Source organism: Pinus tabuliformis, chromosome 8 (assembly GCF_031772625.1).
Source record: "Pinus tabuliformis cultivar Carrire ecotype Pingquan chromosome 8, CPIR1, whole genome shotgun sequence".
Classification (NCBI taxonomy): Eukaryota; Viridiplantae; Streptophyta; class Pinopsida; order Pinales; family Pinaceae; genus Pinus; species Pinus tabuliformis.
In genome coordinates, this window is record NC_142294.1 from 1,548,725,582 (window position 1) to 1,548,741,925 (window position 16,344).

Consider the following 16,344-nt stretch of genomic DNA (forward strand, 5'->3'; position numbering starts at 1 on the left):
AAAGACACCTCTACTTGGAACGACAGATTAATGGGAGCAGCACCCTTGAACCAACACCAAAATTTAAGAGGTCTGAAAGATTGGATGGATGAGAAAGGCACAACCTCTTTATACTCCATCTCTGATTGGGACCAAAACAGATGGATTGCTTGGAGAATTCAGTCACTTCCAAACAGACTGAAAAATCAGTGGGAATATTTGAAGCTTCTTCTTGTAGGAGCTACTCCCATAAATAAAAGGAGCCAAGACAGTTATATTTGAGACCCAAGAGGAGGAAATCTCACAGTTAAATCAGGCTACAACTTTCTTCAAATTCACAACAATCACGAAAATTGGAATCTTTGGTCAGTTGTTTGGAAGAATGAATGCCTCCCCAAAATCAATTTTTTTGCCTGGACTCTTCTAAAAGGAAAGATCCTTAAGGTGGAAAATTTAAGGAAGAAAGGTTTTCATGGCCCCCCAATATGTGTCTTGTGTCAAAAAGAAGAAGAAAGCATTCAACGCCTCTTCTTGAATTGCACTATTGCAAAGCATTGCTGGAAGCAACTCATCAGTCCTCTTGAAATGAACATTGACACAATTGAGCAGCTGAGAACCTTAAAGAAAAATTGGGTGCAAAGCTATCTATATGTCAAGGTAAAAAAAAAACTGTCATAATTCGAATTTGGAAGTGCCTCCCTTCCACTCTTTGTTGGCAAATATGGTTAGCAAGGAATAAGTGCATTTTTAAAGGCCAAAAGCCAAATTCAGGGTCCATTTTAGCCAAAACTTGGGGTCAAATTTCGGAGATGATAAGCGCAAATGGTGTGCCAATCATGGATCAAAATAGCTGGCAGCAAGAAGAAAAGGATTGGTATAGTAAAGCCCTCATTGAAGGCTCAACTAAGATACAATCTCTAAAGAAGATAGGAGGAAAAACTAGAGAATGGAAACTTCATGGAAATGAAAAGGAGATTGAGGATTGGACCAAAAATCAAAGAAATCACATTCTTTTCTTTGATGGAGCTTCAAATAATAACCCTGGAAGAGCAGGGGCAGGTGGTTTAATAATTGATCCGTATGGTGAGATAATTGCTACCTATGAATGGGGACTTGGGACTATGACAAACAATAGGGCGGAGGCCTACAATTTTCTTATGGGCTCCAATATCCTCAAAAGACTCCAGGTAAAAGATCCAATCATAATTGGAGACTCAACGATTATAATTGCTGCAATGGAAGCAGGGAGAGACTTTAAAAATCAAGCTTTAAATAAAATCAGGCAAAGAATTTTGGACAACTTAAAATTTCTGGGAAATGTTGTTTTTAAACACGTTCTAAGAAATCATAATCAAAAGGCTGATTCACTTGCCAACAAGGTAGTGGATCGAAGGGTTGGGACAGTGAAAGAAATCCAAGAAACTTATGAAAAAGCAATCCCATAATTTGCCTCCTCAGGAGGATTGGTACAAGGCTCAAAGCACAACTAAACACATCAACTCGAAAGAAGCAAAGCATCCTCATACGAATAAGCAGCAGGAGATTCTCCTACACATGTATGGCAGGAAAATCTTAACCAATCCTTATCGTGTAGTGAGGAAAATCCCCATTATGAAGAAAGAGATGCTTCGTGATCTGCTCCAGAAAAGAAACCACCTCCAGGATCAGAACATAGCTTATACAGGTCATATCAATCAAGGTACTGCCCAAACTGATCTGAACAGAAAGTCGGGCAAGCACGGTACTCAGGGGATTACTCCAGAGAAAGCAGAGAAGAATCACGAGCCTAGCAAGCTAAATCAAGCATATAAAAAGCAACCCAAGTGCAGGAACCTCCACCATCAGAAACATCATCGCACAACTGAAGGGAGAGAGCATTGTTTCTCAAGTAATATTGAGTGCTCGGGTTTTCAGGCTCATAAGGGAGGTGAGCTAAGAGTGTTTAGCAATCTTTGTAGCAATCTCAATACACAGGAGCCGAGAAGAGGTAAGCAAGTTGTTTATAGAATTAGTCCTATTTTGCAAGCCAATTCTTCCTGCAGACTCACCATTGTGTTAAGAGTGTATAGGTTCCTGCTTATAGAGGCTCTACCCTTTTGGCCTCTAATCCTGTCTTCTAAGGCCATTGATACCGACCCCTTTGATTAGAATCATTCTCTATTGAAAAGAAGCTCGATTCTCCTTTTGCTCAATCAGTGTGCTCTCCCTATTCCGTATCCCTCCTCCCTTTCCCTTCTCAGCTGCGTTCTTGGCCCTTTTCATAATATCAGAGGAATCTCTATGTCTTTTCATTGGTCGCTCTACCTTGACTTCTCCAGTTCTCTCAGCATTCCTTCCTCTTGGAAGTTCCAGACTAGCAAGCCCGAGACTCTCACCTCTAGTTTGCCCATCTTTCATAAGCAAACCCATATAGCCTACAACATCAACAAGAGAACTCAATCCTGTTGGTATTTCAAAAGGATTTCTAATCCTGTCTTCTAAGGCCATTGATACTAACCCCTTTGATTAGAATCATTCTCTATTGAAAAGAAGCTCGATTCTCCTTTTGCTCAATCAGTGTGCTCTCACTATTCTGTATCCCTCCTCCCTTTCCCTTCTTAGCTGCGTTCTTGGCCCTTTTCATAATATCAGAGGGATCTCTATGTCTTTTCATTGTTCGCTCTACCCTGACTTCTCCAGTTCTCTCAGCATTCCTTCCTCTTGGAAGTTCCAAACTAGCAAGCCCGAGACTCTCACCTCTAGTTTGCCCATCTTTCATAAGCAGACCCATATAGCCTACAACATCAGCAAGAGAACTCAATCCTGCTGGTATTTCAAAAGGATTTTTCCAAAAGGGAAAAAGAGAGTTCAAAGCAATCTTCTTGCAGGCCATCACTCCAGCAAGTACAGAAGCTACCAGCAAAAGAACAATGATCAGAAGAGTAATACAGTTGACAAGCCAATCAAGATGTCTTGTAATCCATTAGAAAAAGTGGAGAAAAATGATAGCTGTGCTCTGTGTCGTGCCAACCGTTTCATGATTGGTCGCTTTATTCAAACACTCAAAGACCTCCATTCTGAGATGAAGAGTGTGAATAACTACAAGCAAACTGAAATCGAGAATCAAAGAGCTGAGATTGAAGCACTGAAGGATAAGTGTAAGCATCTTGAGGATGCAGTTGATTATATAAACTCTCTAAACCAAAGTGAGTAGGGTGAAGCCTCCTCAAGATACAATAAAAAGAAGGGTCATTATCTTGAGGATTCTGTAAACCAATTTTGGTGAATTCCATGTCTCCTTCCTCAAATGCACTGCAAATTTTGCTTGTTACTTGGTCAGTTTGTTCGGCAATATGGGTATTTACTTTTCCAGTATTTTAGAAACAAGGTCTCTCATGTCGAGGTAGGGACTGTGCTCCCCTTTTGCGTCTCCATTAAAGACCTTTCGCTCTCGAAATGTAACAGGACTTAGTCCTCCATCTGTTCTTTTATAATACAAAAACATCCGATCTTGTTAAAAAAAATGTTCCTACAAAAGCTAGTTTTAGGCAGCAGATCTCAAGTTTAATGCACTATCACTTTAACTTCTGGAGTTATTTCCTTTGTGGGCAATGATTAATAGAATCATGATGCAGTTGATTATAACAATACCTACCCCTGTAATTGTTCTCATGGCCATGGCTTGCTATTGTTATTGATTTTGTTTGTATTTGAGTATTAATGGATATTTCGGGCCATCTAGGTCTGGGATGGATTCTACCTTGACACTGTACATGATAATATATGTCTCTCTCATAATGCTCTCTACTTGCCTCTTCAGGTCTTTGATAGTTGCGTGTGGCTATAACACTACAATTTCCACTGGAGGTGGAGCCCAACTTTGGCTTTATGCATTGAACTATATCCAACAAGGTTGATGGAGTACATACCACAAACTACAAATTATGTCACCATTGACATAGAAATTGGATTGTTCACTTAACTCACCTCCTGCACATCTTGGTGGTCCATCGTATCATAATTTTGTGTTTGCATCTCTAAGTAAGCACCATGTTGTTTTACTGCATCATCTTCACCCTTCCTAAAGGTCTTATCATCATGATTTAAGTAGATAATGCATAAAAGCTTCTGTTTGTCTTTTCATCCTTGCTGATTTGGACTTGTTTCAGCAATAATGTCATCTAAGACTTCATTTCTTTAGATTTGCCTCACATGACACATCTTTGATGTAGGCATATGGATGAGATTTATTTTAAATAAAATTTCAGCCACAGTTTTTCTAAACTAATTCTATATCCTTATGATAGAAACTACTGCAAATAGGAATGGAGATAAAAAATAGCAATCTTTTTTTTAGTTGGAGTAGCTCAGAGTAGGAACCCACTTTCTCTCCATGGCTTCGAGGTCCACACTAGCCTCTTACAAAAAAAATTAATATTTATCATCACGGTCTATATGCTTATGATTGCATTCATAAAGATCCCAGATACAATCACTTTAAACTGATTGATAGCAATATGCTCAGCCCCAAAATATTTATGGAAAAATGTACAGAAATAGGGAAACCAAGAGCAGCTTTGTTTATCACAGTTCCCTTTTTCTCTAATAAAGAAACTTTTTGAATTAACTAAACAGAAGAATAGAAATGCAAAACATTGAGGTAAATGGATGTGAACGATTACAACCATATAATTCCAAGAAGAACAAAATGCCATAAGATTGTATTCTGTGGTCAACAAGAAAATGACTATGCATGATATCTGATCTGATTCATACTAATTTTCTCATCCTCGAAATAGGGATAATACAACAAACGAAACAACAATAAGCCCAAAACACTCAAAAAAAAATTGTAGCCTTTAGTTTCAACCTAAATGGGTGATGACATTGAATGAATGGGTGAGATAACTGTTGCGAAGTTTGTCCTTTATTACTCTGTGAAATATAAAGCATGTTAATGTGTATCACTTTTTCCCTTTTTGTGGCAAAGAAGTTTTATAAAAATAAATGGAGTTGGAATGTTTACTCTTAAATTTACAAAATCATCAAAAACTAGGTAGTGGTAAAAGAAGACAAAAGATGTCAATTTAAATTCAATTTCATGTCACATTTTTTCTAAAATTTAATATATAATTTTTATCTAATTTATTCATTTTCTTTAAAAGGTATCATTAATATTTTACATAAGTTTTTAAGTAGTGACAAAACGGCGACCCCCCATTTCTCTATTGATTTATGTTTTTTAATTCCAATTTCTTTAGAGATGTGTTGTAAACATTCTAAGGATTGCTAAACAAATTTAAAAATAAAAGGTAAGCATATTTTTTAATTATTATTAAAATACTAGTAAAAATGATCATATTTTCATATATATAAAACCGCGCCCAAGAAACTACCCTTTCAAATTTATAAAATTAATTTTTTTTAATAGAAATTTGAAAATAACATATAACAAGATGTTAAAATTATTTTTTGAAAAATTTTAAAATATATTTTATATTTTTTATAATAAAATTTTTAATTATGATTATAATAATGTATTTTATATTATTCAAAATATAATATATAAAATTATTTGTTTAGAAATTCTACCTCTATTTTTATATATATTTTTAAAGAGTTTTAGCATTTCATTTAACTTTACATAAAGTTATTTATATTTTGTGAGTGATTAACCATAGTTTTTACCAATATTTACTATCAGTTGACTTATTTGAAAATTTAGTATTTACTTTTTATAACATTATTTATATTTTCTAAACCCATTAAATAGGTTCACTATAGCTTTTACCAAAATTTATTGTGAGTTAGCTTTGTTACCAATTTAGCATTTATTTTTTATAATTAACAAGTATGAAACTCAATTCATTTAATTGATATTTTTATATTATTTTTTTTTATCTTTTTTCATTTGAGTACTTTTTTGCTTTTGCCATATAATGAGACACATTAACATGCTTCTTGACCATCCAAACACAACCCAATTAATAATTTTATTTCTGGGTTTGATAAGAGAACATGTTTTCTTGCTTGATCTTGATATGTTCATTCACTCTTTTCTATTTTTTTCTGGAGTTGGGAGGAGTTTTCCATGTGGAATTTTGTTGTTGTATGGTAGTTTTCCATGATGAGTTCTCTTGAAATGGGTTGGAACCCCAAATTCTCTGCAATACATATTTCCTTCAGTTGCTTTGATTCATTTTTTTCATATAAAAAAAATCTTTATATTCGATAATTCAGAGATGAAATTAGAGTATATATAGACGTGTGTGATTGACACTATTCAGAGCCAAAAGGTCTTTACTATCTTTTGTCCACAAAAGGAAAAAGAAAGGTCTTAACAACTAATCAATATAGTCATCCTTTAGGCTTTTACAGCCTCTCTATGTGCTTGAATCTCAATAGGGTAACCATATATACCCATTCTTCTATCAATCATACAACAACCATTGCACAAAGAAGCGTTGGGAAGGTGTCAAATCCTTTAGAAAGACACAAACTCAAGATAAGCCTCATTCCACGTTGTACTTGAGTCATATCAATAAGAATATGGTCTCCTATACACTTGGTGTAGGCTCGAAGCAGAATAATCCACCAAAATCCTGAATCGATAGGGGTAGCCCTACCAATGGCGCTTTCGCCAAAATCTGTAATTATGGTGTCGGTGTTTCGCTCAGGATCATGAAGAACCTTAAAGATGGCAGGCATAACACCTTCACCTAGTGTAAAATTATCAATTCGCTTATCCCAGGCTTGGAGGTGAAGAGTCTTTAACAAGAATTTTTTGACAATTTTAGGCTCGCCATTCATCAAAAATGCCAATGCACTGGGAACGAAGTCCCTAACAAATACCTGGTTATAGTTCAAAGCGTCCTCGGTGGCATCAAGGGCTGCAATGGTGCCAACGGGCTTCCCTTTGAAATAAACCAGAGACTTCCTGAGACTGTCCCACGCATCCGCCACCATGGGATGCATGGAGAACGAGGTGTGGCATCCAGACAGAGGGGTGCCAAATCGGATGCTTATCCTGGGAGACGACATTATGCTTACCCTGGGAGACGACATTGACTCCAGGCCATCCGAGCTCCTCACGGTCTCCTGACCCTCAGATGGGTAACAGAAATCGACAGATAACTCAGAGTCTTTTCTTCCAGAGATCTGCACTTCAGATTCAGGGGCCTCGGCCTCGTCTCCATCAGGGCCTCTTCCAGAGACATAGTGGTCGGAATTGTGATTGAAAAGGTATTATATGGTGCCAGGAGGAGATTGTATAGTCGTGGAACCTATTTCAAAATGCCACAGGTATTTTGCAGAGTTGTTTGGGAGAAAAAAACAAAAACAAGAATAAATAAAATGAAAGAGAACTAAAATCTGGGCTTCTACATGCAAACGCTGATTTCGCTCCCCTGATGTCAATTATCCATTGAAAACCAAAAACATTTGCGGTTTTCTAAGGAATAATCTCTGGATTTGCGGGCTTGCAAGCTTTTGAAGCCAAAAAGAAACAGCAACCAAAAGGAAAACTATGGCAATGGAATAGGAGGAGGAGACAAATCCAAAGGAAAAATGAAAAAGGTGGCCTTGGGCTTGAATAAAATAAGCAAAAGGACACATGAGGAAAAGGCGTTGGCACATTGTGAGTAAAGGAGGATTAGGACGAATACGGTTATGGTAGCTACAATTTAATAAAGCTAAGATGTCAATAGGGGTTGAGTTGATTGGTAAAGCAGGGTGTTGTTATTTGCTCCACCACAGTTCAAATCACCCCAACAGCATGTTTGCTCTTGTGAGCTAGTGCACCTGTGTAAACAAACCTGTTATTGTGGTTGGGGTAAGGTGTAGGTCCTAAGCATTTGGAAAAATAGATACTCCTTACTCATGGTTGTTTAGATGAAGGAGAGCCACTATTAAGCCTCAGATTTTGAACTTGGCTCTAATACCACGCGTGAGAATCCCTCCTAGGGCCCTCTTACTAAAAACTATTTTTTTCTAATTTTAAACACAATAAGATGGGAAATAGCTTCTTTATATATAAACATTTATTTGATGATAATACACCATTCAAATTTATCTACCACAAACTAAATAAGAATTCCATTGCAACCATTTACATAAGTAATCAATAAATGGAGGAATACTTGTTCCAATAGCTTAGTTGAGATGCTCCTGGGCTCCTGACTTTGTTGGGATGCTCCTCTTGACTACCCGACTAGATTTGCCTCCTAGCCAACTAGGAAGTTTTTCCTAGCCCAGGGAACCTCCACAGGTTCCCTAGCCCTCTAAGCCCAAGTCCAACCAAATGTGGTGTGTCCAAGTTTAACCAAAACTCTCCAGATCCAAGTTTGATCTCCCTCCTCTTTCTCCACATTCCTCCCCCAAAACACTATCCTCCAAAACAAAATGAAGACCAAGGATGCCCCCTCTCCTCTCATCATCCTTCCCCGTTTATGTCTCTTCCTCCCCTCCACTTCAACTACCTATCATTAATGTCATGACTACCCCCTTATCCTTTCATTTAATATCTTTGGCTATTCTTACCAGATCTTCTCCCAAGTAGATTTGAGAAGACATTTTGGGGATAAGATATAGATATTTAATTTGGGAATTAATTGGAGAAGACCATATCTTCTCCCAAGTACATTTTGAGATGACACCTTGGGATATGGATATTTAAATTGGAGTAAATGGAAGGAGACCATATCCTATCCAAAATTAAATTTGAGAAGACAAGTTGGGAATCGAATAATAACAATAATAAAATTTATATTAGTAAATAAATTTACAATTTCCCAAATGTAGGTATGTACCAATATTTCTTGATAATTATAAGTCAATATTTTCAGGAAATTTAAACACTAATAAAATTTGCATGATAAGATTAAGTAGGGCATTACATTCAATGTGATGCTAGAAAATCTAAAAACATCATAGGCTACAACATTAAATTCAAATGTAACAATGTGCTTTAGTGGAGTTTAAAAGGCATGATTAAATATTTAGAACATATGGATAAATTGCTCAAAAGGAGTAGCGATTTGGATCATTGTTATTGCTTCACATACTAAGCCATTAATGGTGTTTTCCATCCCTTAAAACCAATAAGTTATATTCAATTATAAATTGAATTGGACTAGTTATCTTCAAAATTCCATATCTTTAATTCAACATAGCGATAATGAAAGTATAAAGATCATTATGGTTTTTGTAAGAGATGAGATCCCAAAGAGTAATTAAACTATGAAACTATATAATCTTTGGTCGTATGTAATTAAGGGTGTGGCAAGTTAAAAATAGGTGGCGTCCACACTCAATCCCATTTGTGTCAGAATTTTACAAATTCATTCAGCCTAAGGCCTTTGGGGGTTGATTGATACATCAAGTTAATTATGGAGGTCAAGACCCTAATCTTGGAAATACTCATTTTGTTCTTTCAACTCAAACATTAGGAAAATAATCCTGATCAATGAATAGGATTTATCTTTAGATAATTCAACTACCTCCTATTAATGATTTCGTTCAGTTATTGAAAACAATTATGATAAATTAATGAAGTAAGTAATAAAAATAAAATATCAGAAACAAGAGGTGGAAAATTAGGAGGAAAAAGGCTTTAAGCCTTGACTTCATATTCACATAAAATGGTACATTATTCACACACACTAACAATGCATGAGGTCTTGTAATATAGAAATGAGGTTCTCATAACAAATTACCAATTTGGCTAATTGGTTGAACCTCCTCCACAACATATCCATGAATATCCCCACAAATATCTTAGTTGATTTTGTGTGATCTCCATCCCTAACTTCTCTCATTATTTTCATCTTTGGTCATACATAGACTTCTAGAGTAAGTCTACTTTCAATATGAATAATTTTATATTTTCTTATGAATTATTCCTTCAAATTCCCTTTAATAAATACTTATTCAATATGTAATTTGGACTTAATAATTGTAAATATATGTGTGAGGCTAACAATGAATAAGATTTATCTTTAAGTAATTGAACTACATCTTATTAATGAGTTTATTGTCACTCATACAATGGGAATGAAATCATTAATGCAAAAAGGTTGAAATATTACAAATAATTTATTAATTCTAATTTGATTAATCAAAATTATTTTCCTCATTTTACAAGTTTAGAAAATAAATTGAAATTGTTCTGATTAGGCCAATGCTCATGACCTTTATAGCAAAAGTGGTCATTCCTTGACCTAGAAACACATTAAAAATAACAAATTTGTAAAAGTTGTGATATAAAGATGGTTGAGGATGATAAATGTTTTTTTTTTTAAATATTCCATACCCTTAATAATATAAGACATAACTTTATTGTAACATCCCTCGATAAACCTCGTTGAAAAGTACATAAACTTAGAATTTTTTTTATGAAATTTAACAACATGTAATAATCTGAGTTCACTTATTCCATATTCCATTAATTTAATATTACATAAAATCCTCATTATTACATAAAGCAGCCCCAAGAATGGAATAGTATTTACATAACCATTAACAAACATTATTGTAGCATATTAACATAAACTCCTTGATGTAACCTTACATCACTTTTATCCTTATTTTAACTACGTTATTTAATCACATACTTGATAGTGTAAATGTCACGACATGCAAAGAACACCATCATTATAATGAAACATTAAGAAAACACATAATTGAACACCGATACACCCTTGAAACCCCGTAAGGAAAAACCAATAAACACTTAATTTTGTTGAATGCTCATGAGGGCGTTCACCCCTCACTCAATAGTTGTAAGGGAGTCCATCCCTTCATCATTGTTAAAAAAGAATCTTACAAAGAAATATCATCTTAAATACAACATAATTGGCTAGAATTTATTACATTAATCATGATATCATTTACCCACAAATCCTTGAACATTGTGTCTTTGTGGCCTGGTTGCTTCCATCAAGGGATTATCCTACAGTTGATATTCCTTTAATCTGCATGGACCCCTAGCTCATTGCCTACCATAATGTTGAACATAACCTATCTTTCGCATAAATCACAATATTTTCTTGCAACTGCTACTTGTCAGTAAACTTTGATATCATGATTAGATAAAATATTAATCAAATCAATAAAAAATATTTACTAGTGATGCTTCAAACATCTTTTCATGTGCATACATAAAATGTAAACAAAATATCATGACATGCCTCCTTTAACAACACTACACATGCATTAATTAAAAGCACATAACTATCAAAACATGTTTATTTATTTTTACATGTGTATGGTTATGACACATGTCTGTCCATTCATAGCTCATATGAAAAGGTAAAATACATAAATATTACCAAGGCATGCTCACTTGTCCCTACTTCACATGTATCATGAGAAAGGGAAATAGTTACATTCTACTTCTGCCTCCAAGAACACGATAGTATTTAAAAGAACTTCCATGGTTATCCCCATCTCTTTGCACAAGAAGAGGGAAGTCTTTTCAAAGCTAACACCACACTAATTATTATTTCTTGCACAAGACACAATCTTTTCAAAAGAACAACCATTGCAAATACCATACTTTAAAATAACTAGCACTTAATTATGATCTTTGTGCATGTAAATTCATATTATTTTTCAAAAGAGATTAGCCTCACAACTATTATCCTTATGCATATCAATACATATCTCGCAATAGTGATTTTCTTGTGTATGCAATACTCATTTCTTTCCCAAGAAATTTAAGACCACAACCATTACTTTTGTGCCTAAACACATGTTCTTTTCCAAGAGAACTAACACATTATTATCTACTAAGCACTCTCTTCAAGGAAAACTAACATGATAGCTATTATTTTGTGCACATCAATGCATATTCTTTTCCAAGAGCTTAGCAAAATAGCTATTATTTATGTGTGTTTAAGCACATGCTCTTTTCAAGAAACTTTATAAGAATAATCACATATTCCTTTAAATAAGTCAAACATAATAGTCATTCTTTCCATGCACGCACAAACACATATTTATTTTCCAAGAAATCAAAAGCATAGTAGCTATTCCTTCATGCATGCAAACACTTGTTTCTTTTTCAAGAAATCAAATGCATAATAGCTATTCGTTCATGCATGCAAACACGTTTTTTTTTTCAAGAAATCAAATTCATGGTAGCTATTATTTTATGCATATGAAAATACATATTCCTTTCAAGATTTCGAATGCATAGGAACCATGCAAATATTAATTAAATAATCCAGCTCTTCACACACATAATTCCCTGGAATTTTTTTTCATTAAAACAACATGGTTTCTTTATCTTTTTGTGTGTAAATTTCACATGCACCATTTTCAAGAAATTACCATGACTTCCTTATCATTATATATGGAGGGTTTATGTGCATTCTTTTCAAGAAATGATCATCATTATTTATCTTTTATGTTGATAGACTATGCAAAATTTCCAGAAAAATAGCACGGTGAATTTATCTTTCATGTGCCCGATTTTTTTTTTTGTGATGGCATGCACTTATTATTATATAAACTTGAGGGTTCTGCAACCAAATCTTCTTTCCTGACCATCATTTTTGTTGCATAAACGATCCTTCTTTCTGCTAAAGCATACCAAACCCCTTTTCCCTTTCATCACACAATATCTCTTTTGTGGATGCAATATCTGTATTCTTATTGCTATCGTCCATGCATTTATCCATTCATTGGTAGATCTCTGCTACTACACTGCAAGTTTCAACAAATGATGGACAAGACACCCTTGCAAACACTGCCAACTTGCAACTTTCACACAACATGTTTATGGGTGGAGAAACAAACATAAACGATAATGAAACATGTAGTGTTCAACTATAATCCTCTGTAGCTTAGCACAAGAGGTAGGGATAAAACAATGAGCAACACTATGAATTGTACAAGAGTCGAGAGTGGAGATCTACATACAATAAAGAACCACACGAGTCTTTAACCACACACCATCTCAAATAGAAAAACAATGAAATGGTAAGGTAATTCTTTCGGTAGTTGCAACTGAATCATATTAACCATTCGTTAAACATATAATATAACATTTTATGACCATCGTATAGGGATATTACATTTACCTAGTTTCATGTGTTAATCATTTTTCAAGGCCTTTCCATTTAATTATGATTTTTGTCTAATAAATTTTGATGGTCTTAGGAAATATAAAGATCATCCTTTTATCAATATACAAAAAAAATTATGATCAAAATAAACTTATGTAAATTAAAACTTTTTTCATAAACATTGTGTTTTTTTTGTTTGCTAATATATCCATAACTTCTGAGACCAGATTTTGTTCTAAGAGATTGCAACCCATGCACATCTAAGCCAACAAAATCCCTGCGGTATTGCCCTCGTCCTAAGATGCATCAATCCTCAAGATGGTTGGGATTTTTTTTGGGTATCTCGTCCCTGCTACCACACATTTCCAACCTTGGTTGCCTTTACAAAACAAAACCCTTGAAATCCAATCATGCTAGTGAGATTCAACGGAAGACATAAGAGTAGGTTGTGATCCACTTATAAGTTCATAGGTCACTAGACTATTTAATATTATCTCTGTAGGTGCAACCATATATTCTATCACTACCTTAAGGTACCACATAACTCAAGATTAAATCTTAATAATAATTAAACCTTACCTAATAATAAAAAAACTTCTTACTTTTTATTATTAAATCTAACTCTTTTAAATATTTTATAAACTTTATTACTTAAACTATAAAAATATATAATTATAATTTTTTTTTTTTTTTTTTTTTTTTTTTTTTTTTTTTTTTAACACATGGTGAATCGGTAACTATCAAGTTTAATCCACGGGAGACCCAGGATCAAACCTCATTGCTGCCACTATAACACCAAGAGCATAACCAACCACCTGCAGGTCGGGTATACTAAGATCCTATGGTTTTAGCAAGAGCACACCCACGGTAGGGGGGTCCGCCCCTCTAGCCGCCACCACAGCAGGTCACTGTACTCAATAAGATTTGAACTTCAGACCTCCCGGGCTTCGCCCATGTGTCTTACCGTTAAACCACACATAATTTTTAAAAATGATGAAAAAATCATATCCAAAGGACATATGAAAACAATATTGAGTCCCACAAAAACCCTTAATTATAGTAATTACGACCATAGTGGTGTTTATGGTAAATTATGAAGCCATTGTCTAATCACAAAAACTGTATTCAAATTTCTCGGAGTTACTTTCCTCCCAAAAAAATGTATTAGAGTATTTAGGTAGAAACCCTTAAAAAGGTAATTTCCAAAATATTAAAATAATAATAAATGAACATATTATTCTAATTTTTCCTAAGGCAGGAAAGGAAAACCAAAGAAAACCTTTATCACAATGATAAACATATCCTAGCTCCCCAGGCAAAAAGGAAATCCACTTTTATCTTGTGGGTAAATCTTTGACTAATACTTTCAAGTATGATCTTAATATAAAAAATAATTCAAAAAGGAAATCCACTTTTATCTTGTGGGTAAATCTTTGACTAATACTTTCAAGTATGATCTTAATATAAAAAATAATTCATAGAATAGAATGTTAACCAAAGTCTTTTAAAGATAAGGAAAACCACTTTATCTTAAATATAAGCTTTTTAATGCACCTTCAAGGATTAAAAAGAAAAATAAGAAAGAGAAAGAGTTAATTAATGATTGATAAATAGCAATACCAAGGAATTTTTTTTAATAGAAAAATAAATCCAAAATGTAAAAAAGAAAGAGAGAGAGTTAATTAATGATTGATAAATAGCAATACCAAGGAATTTTTTTTAATAGAAAAATAAATCCAAAATGTAAACAACTAGACAATGCAAGAGGGAGAATCGAAGCACCCGCATAATTGATTAAATTTAGCGTTTTCTAAAAATTAAATAATTATTATAAATATTTTAAGATTTAAATATATTTAATGGCAAATTAAATATTTTGAAAATTTACCAATTAAGATTTAAATTTATTTTAAAATAAATAAAAATATTTTCATATAATTTTTTTAATAAATTAAATGATATATATAGTTTAATTTAATTAAGTTTAAATATATATGCACAATAGTTAATTAACTTATACATAATAATCTTTAGTGAGTTTTAACATATTGTTAAATATGTAAAATATATACAACAATTAGTTAATTTGAGACGTTTCTAAATATTTTATATTTATTTAAATATTTTATATTTATTTAAGTTATTTTTCAGATGTAAATGTTATTCTTCATTGCTTTTTTTAAAATGAAAATATACTTCTTTACTGGTTAAAGAATAAATAGTTATACTGATTTGATATGTATTTGTGATTACAAATATATTCTTCTTGTATTTTGGATTATATATTGATTTAAACTAATCAAAGGGATGATGGTATACATGAATCAATACCCACATGTTTATATTTGTATATTAGGGAAGGTTTTAATAGTTTTTTTTCCTGAGGAAATATTCAAGAAGATCCACCCGAAGGAATCACTTCCCGCTAGCTTATTAGCAAAGCCTAACCCTGAGAGCATCGAGTAGAATTGACCCCGTAGTGAGGTGCTTTTAGGGACAGGGACCTCGACCAATTGAGCTAACCCCCACGACTAAGGTTTGAATAGGTTATATGATGGTTTTAGATAATGATTAGAATGTATAACTTGAATTATTGAGTTGTTAAGAGTGTGTATATTTTTATAATATCAAAAAAAGAGGATTATAAGTATTTTTTTTTTTTTTTGTGAATAAGGGTACTTTATATATCATTCCAAAAATTAAGAATTACATAAAGTATCTTGGCATAACAACCAAATGACCTCAATCTAGCCATAAATCCCCAATGACCAAAACAAGAACAAAGAAAACACATCTCCACCAGAATCAAACATTATAATAGGGATAACTACCACAAAAATTGGACATAGAGGTTTCCCAAAACAACAAAGGAAACCATCCAGAATTAACTACTAGCAAAAGACCCTCCTCCAATTGCCTCAGAAGTTTATCCACAATTCAAACACAAGAAACTACAAACCCTGAAGAACACTCTCCCAAACACACAGAAGAAAAGTCCCAAATGTAATCAATTGACCAGACCCAATGCACAAAGAATATTAGAGACCAACTGACAAGTCAACAATCCTCTATAGCCTCACTAAACTAGGGGTGTAACCAGAAATACAGACCCAAACTCTTGAAAAGAGAGAGTAATAACCACCATTTTCAGCATGAACGTGAATATATTAAAAAATTCACCAAATACCACAACCTCAAGAGCATGTGAAAGTACCACCAAAATGCTCGTTTGCCACCACCCCAAGAGTTGCACAAAATAATTCACACTATGAAGCACTGAGAATAAAAGCTAGAGAGCCCACACAACCGACGAGACACT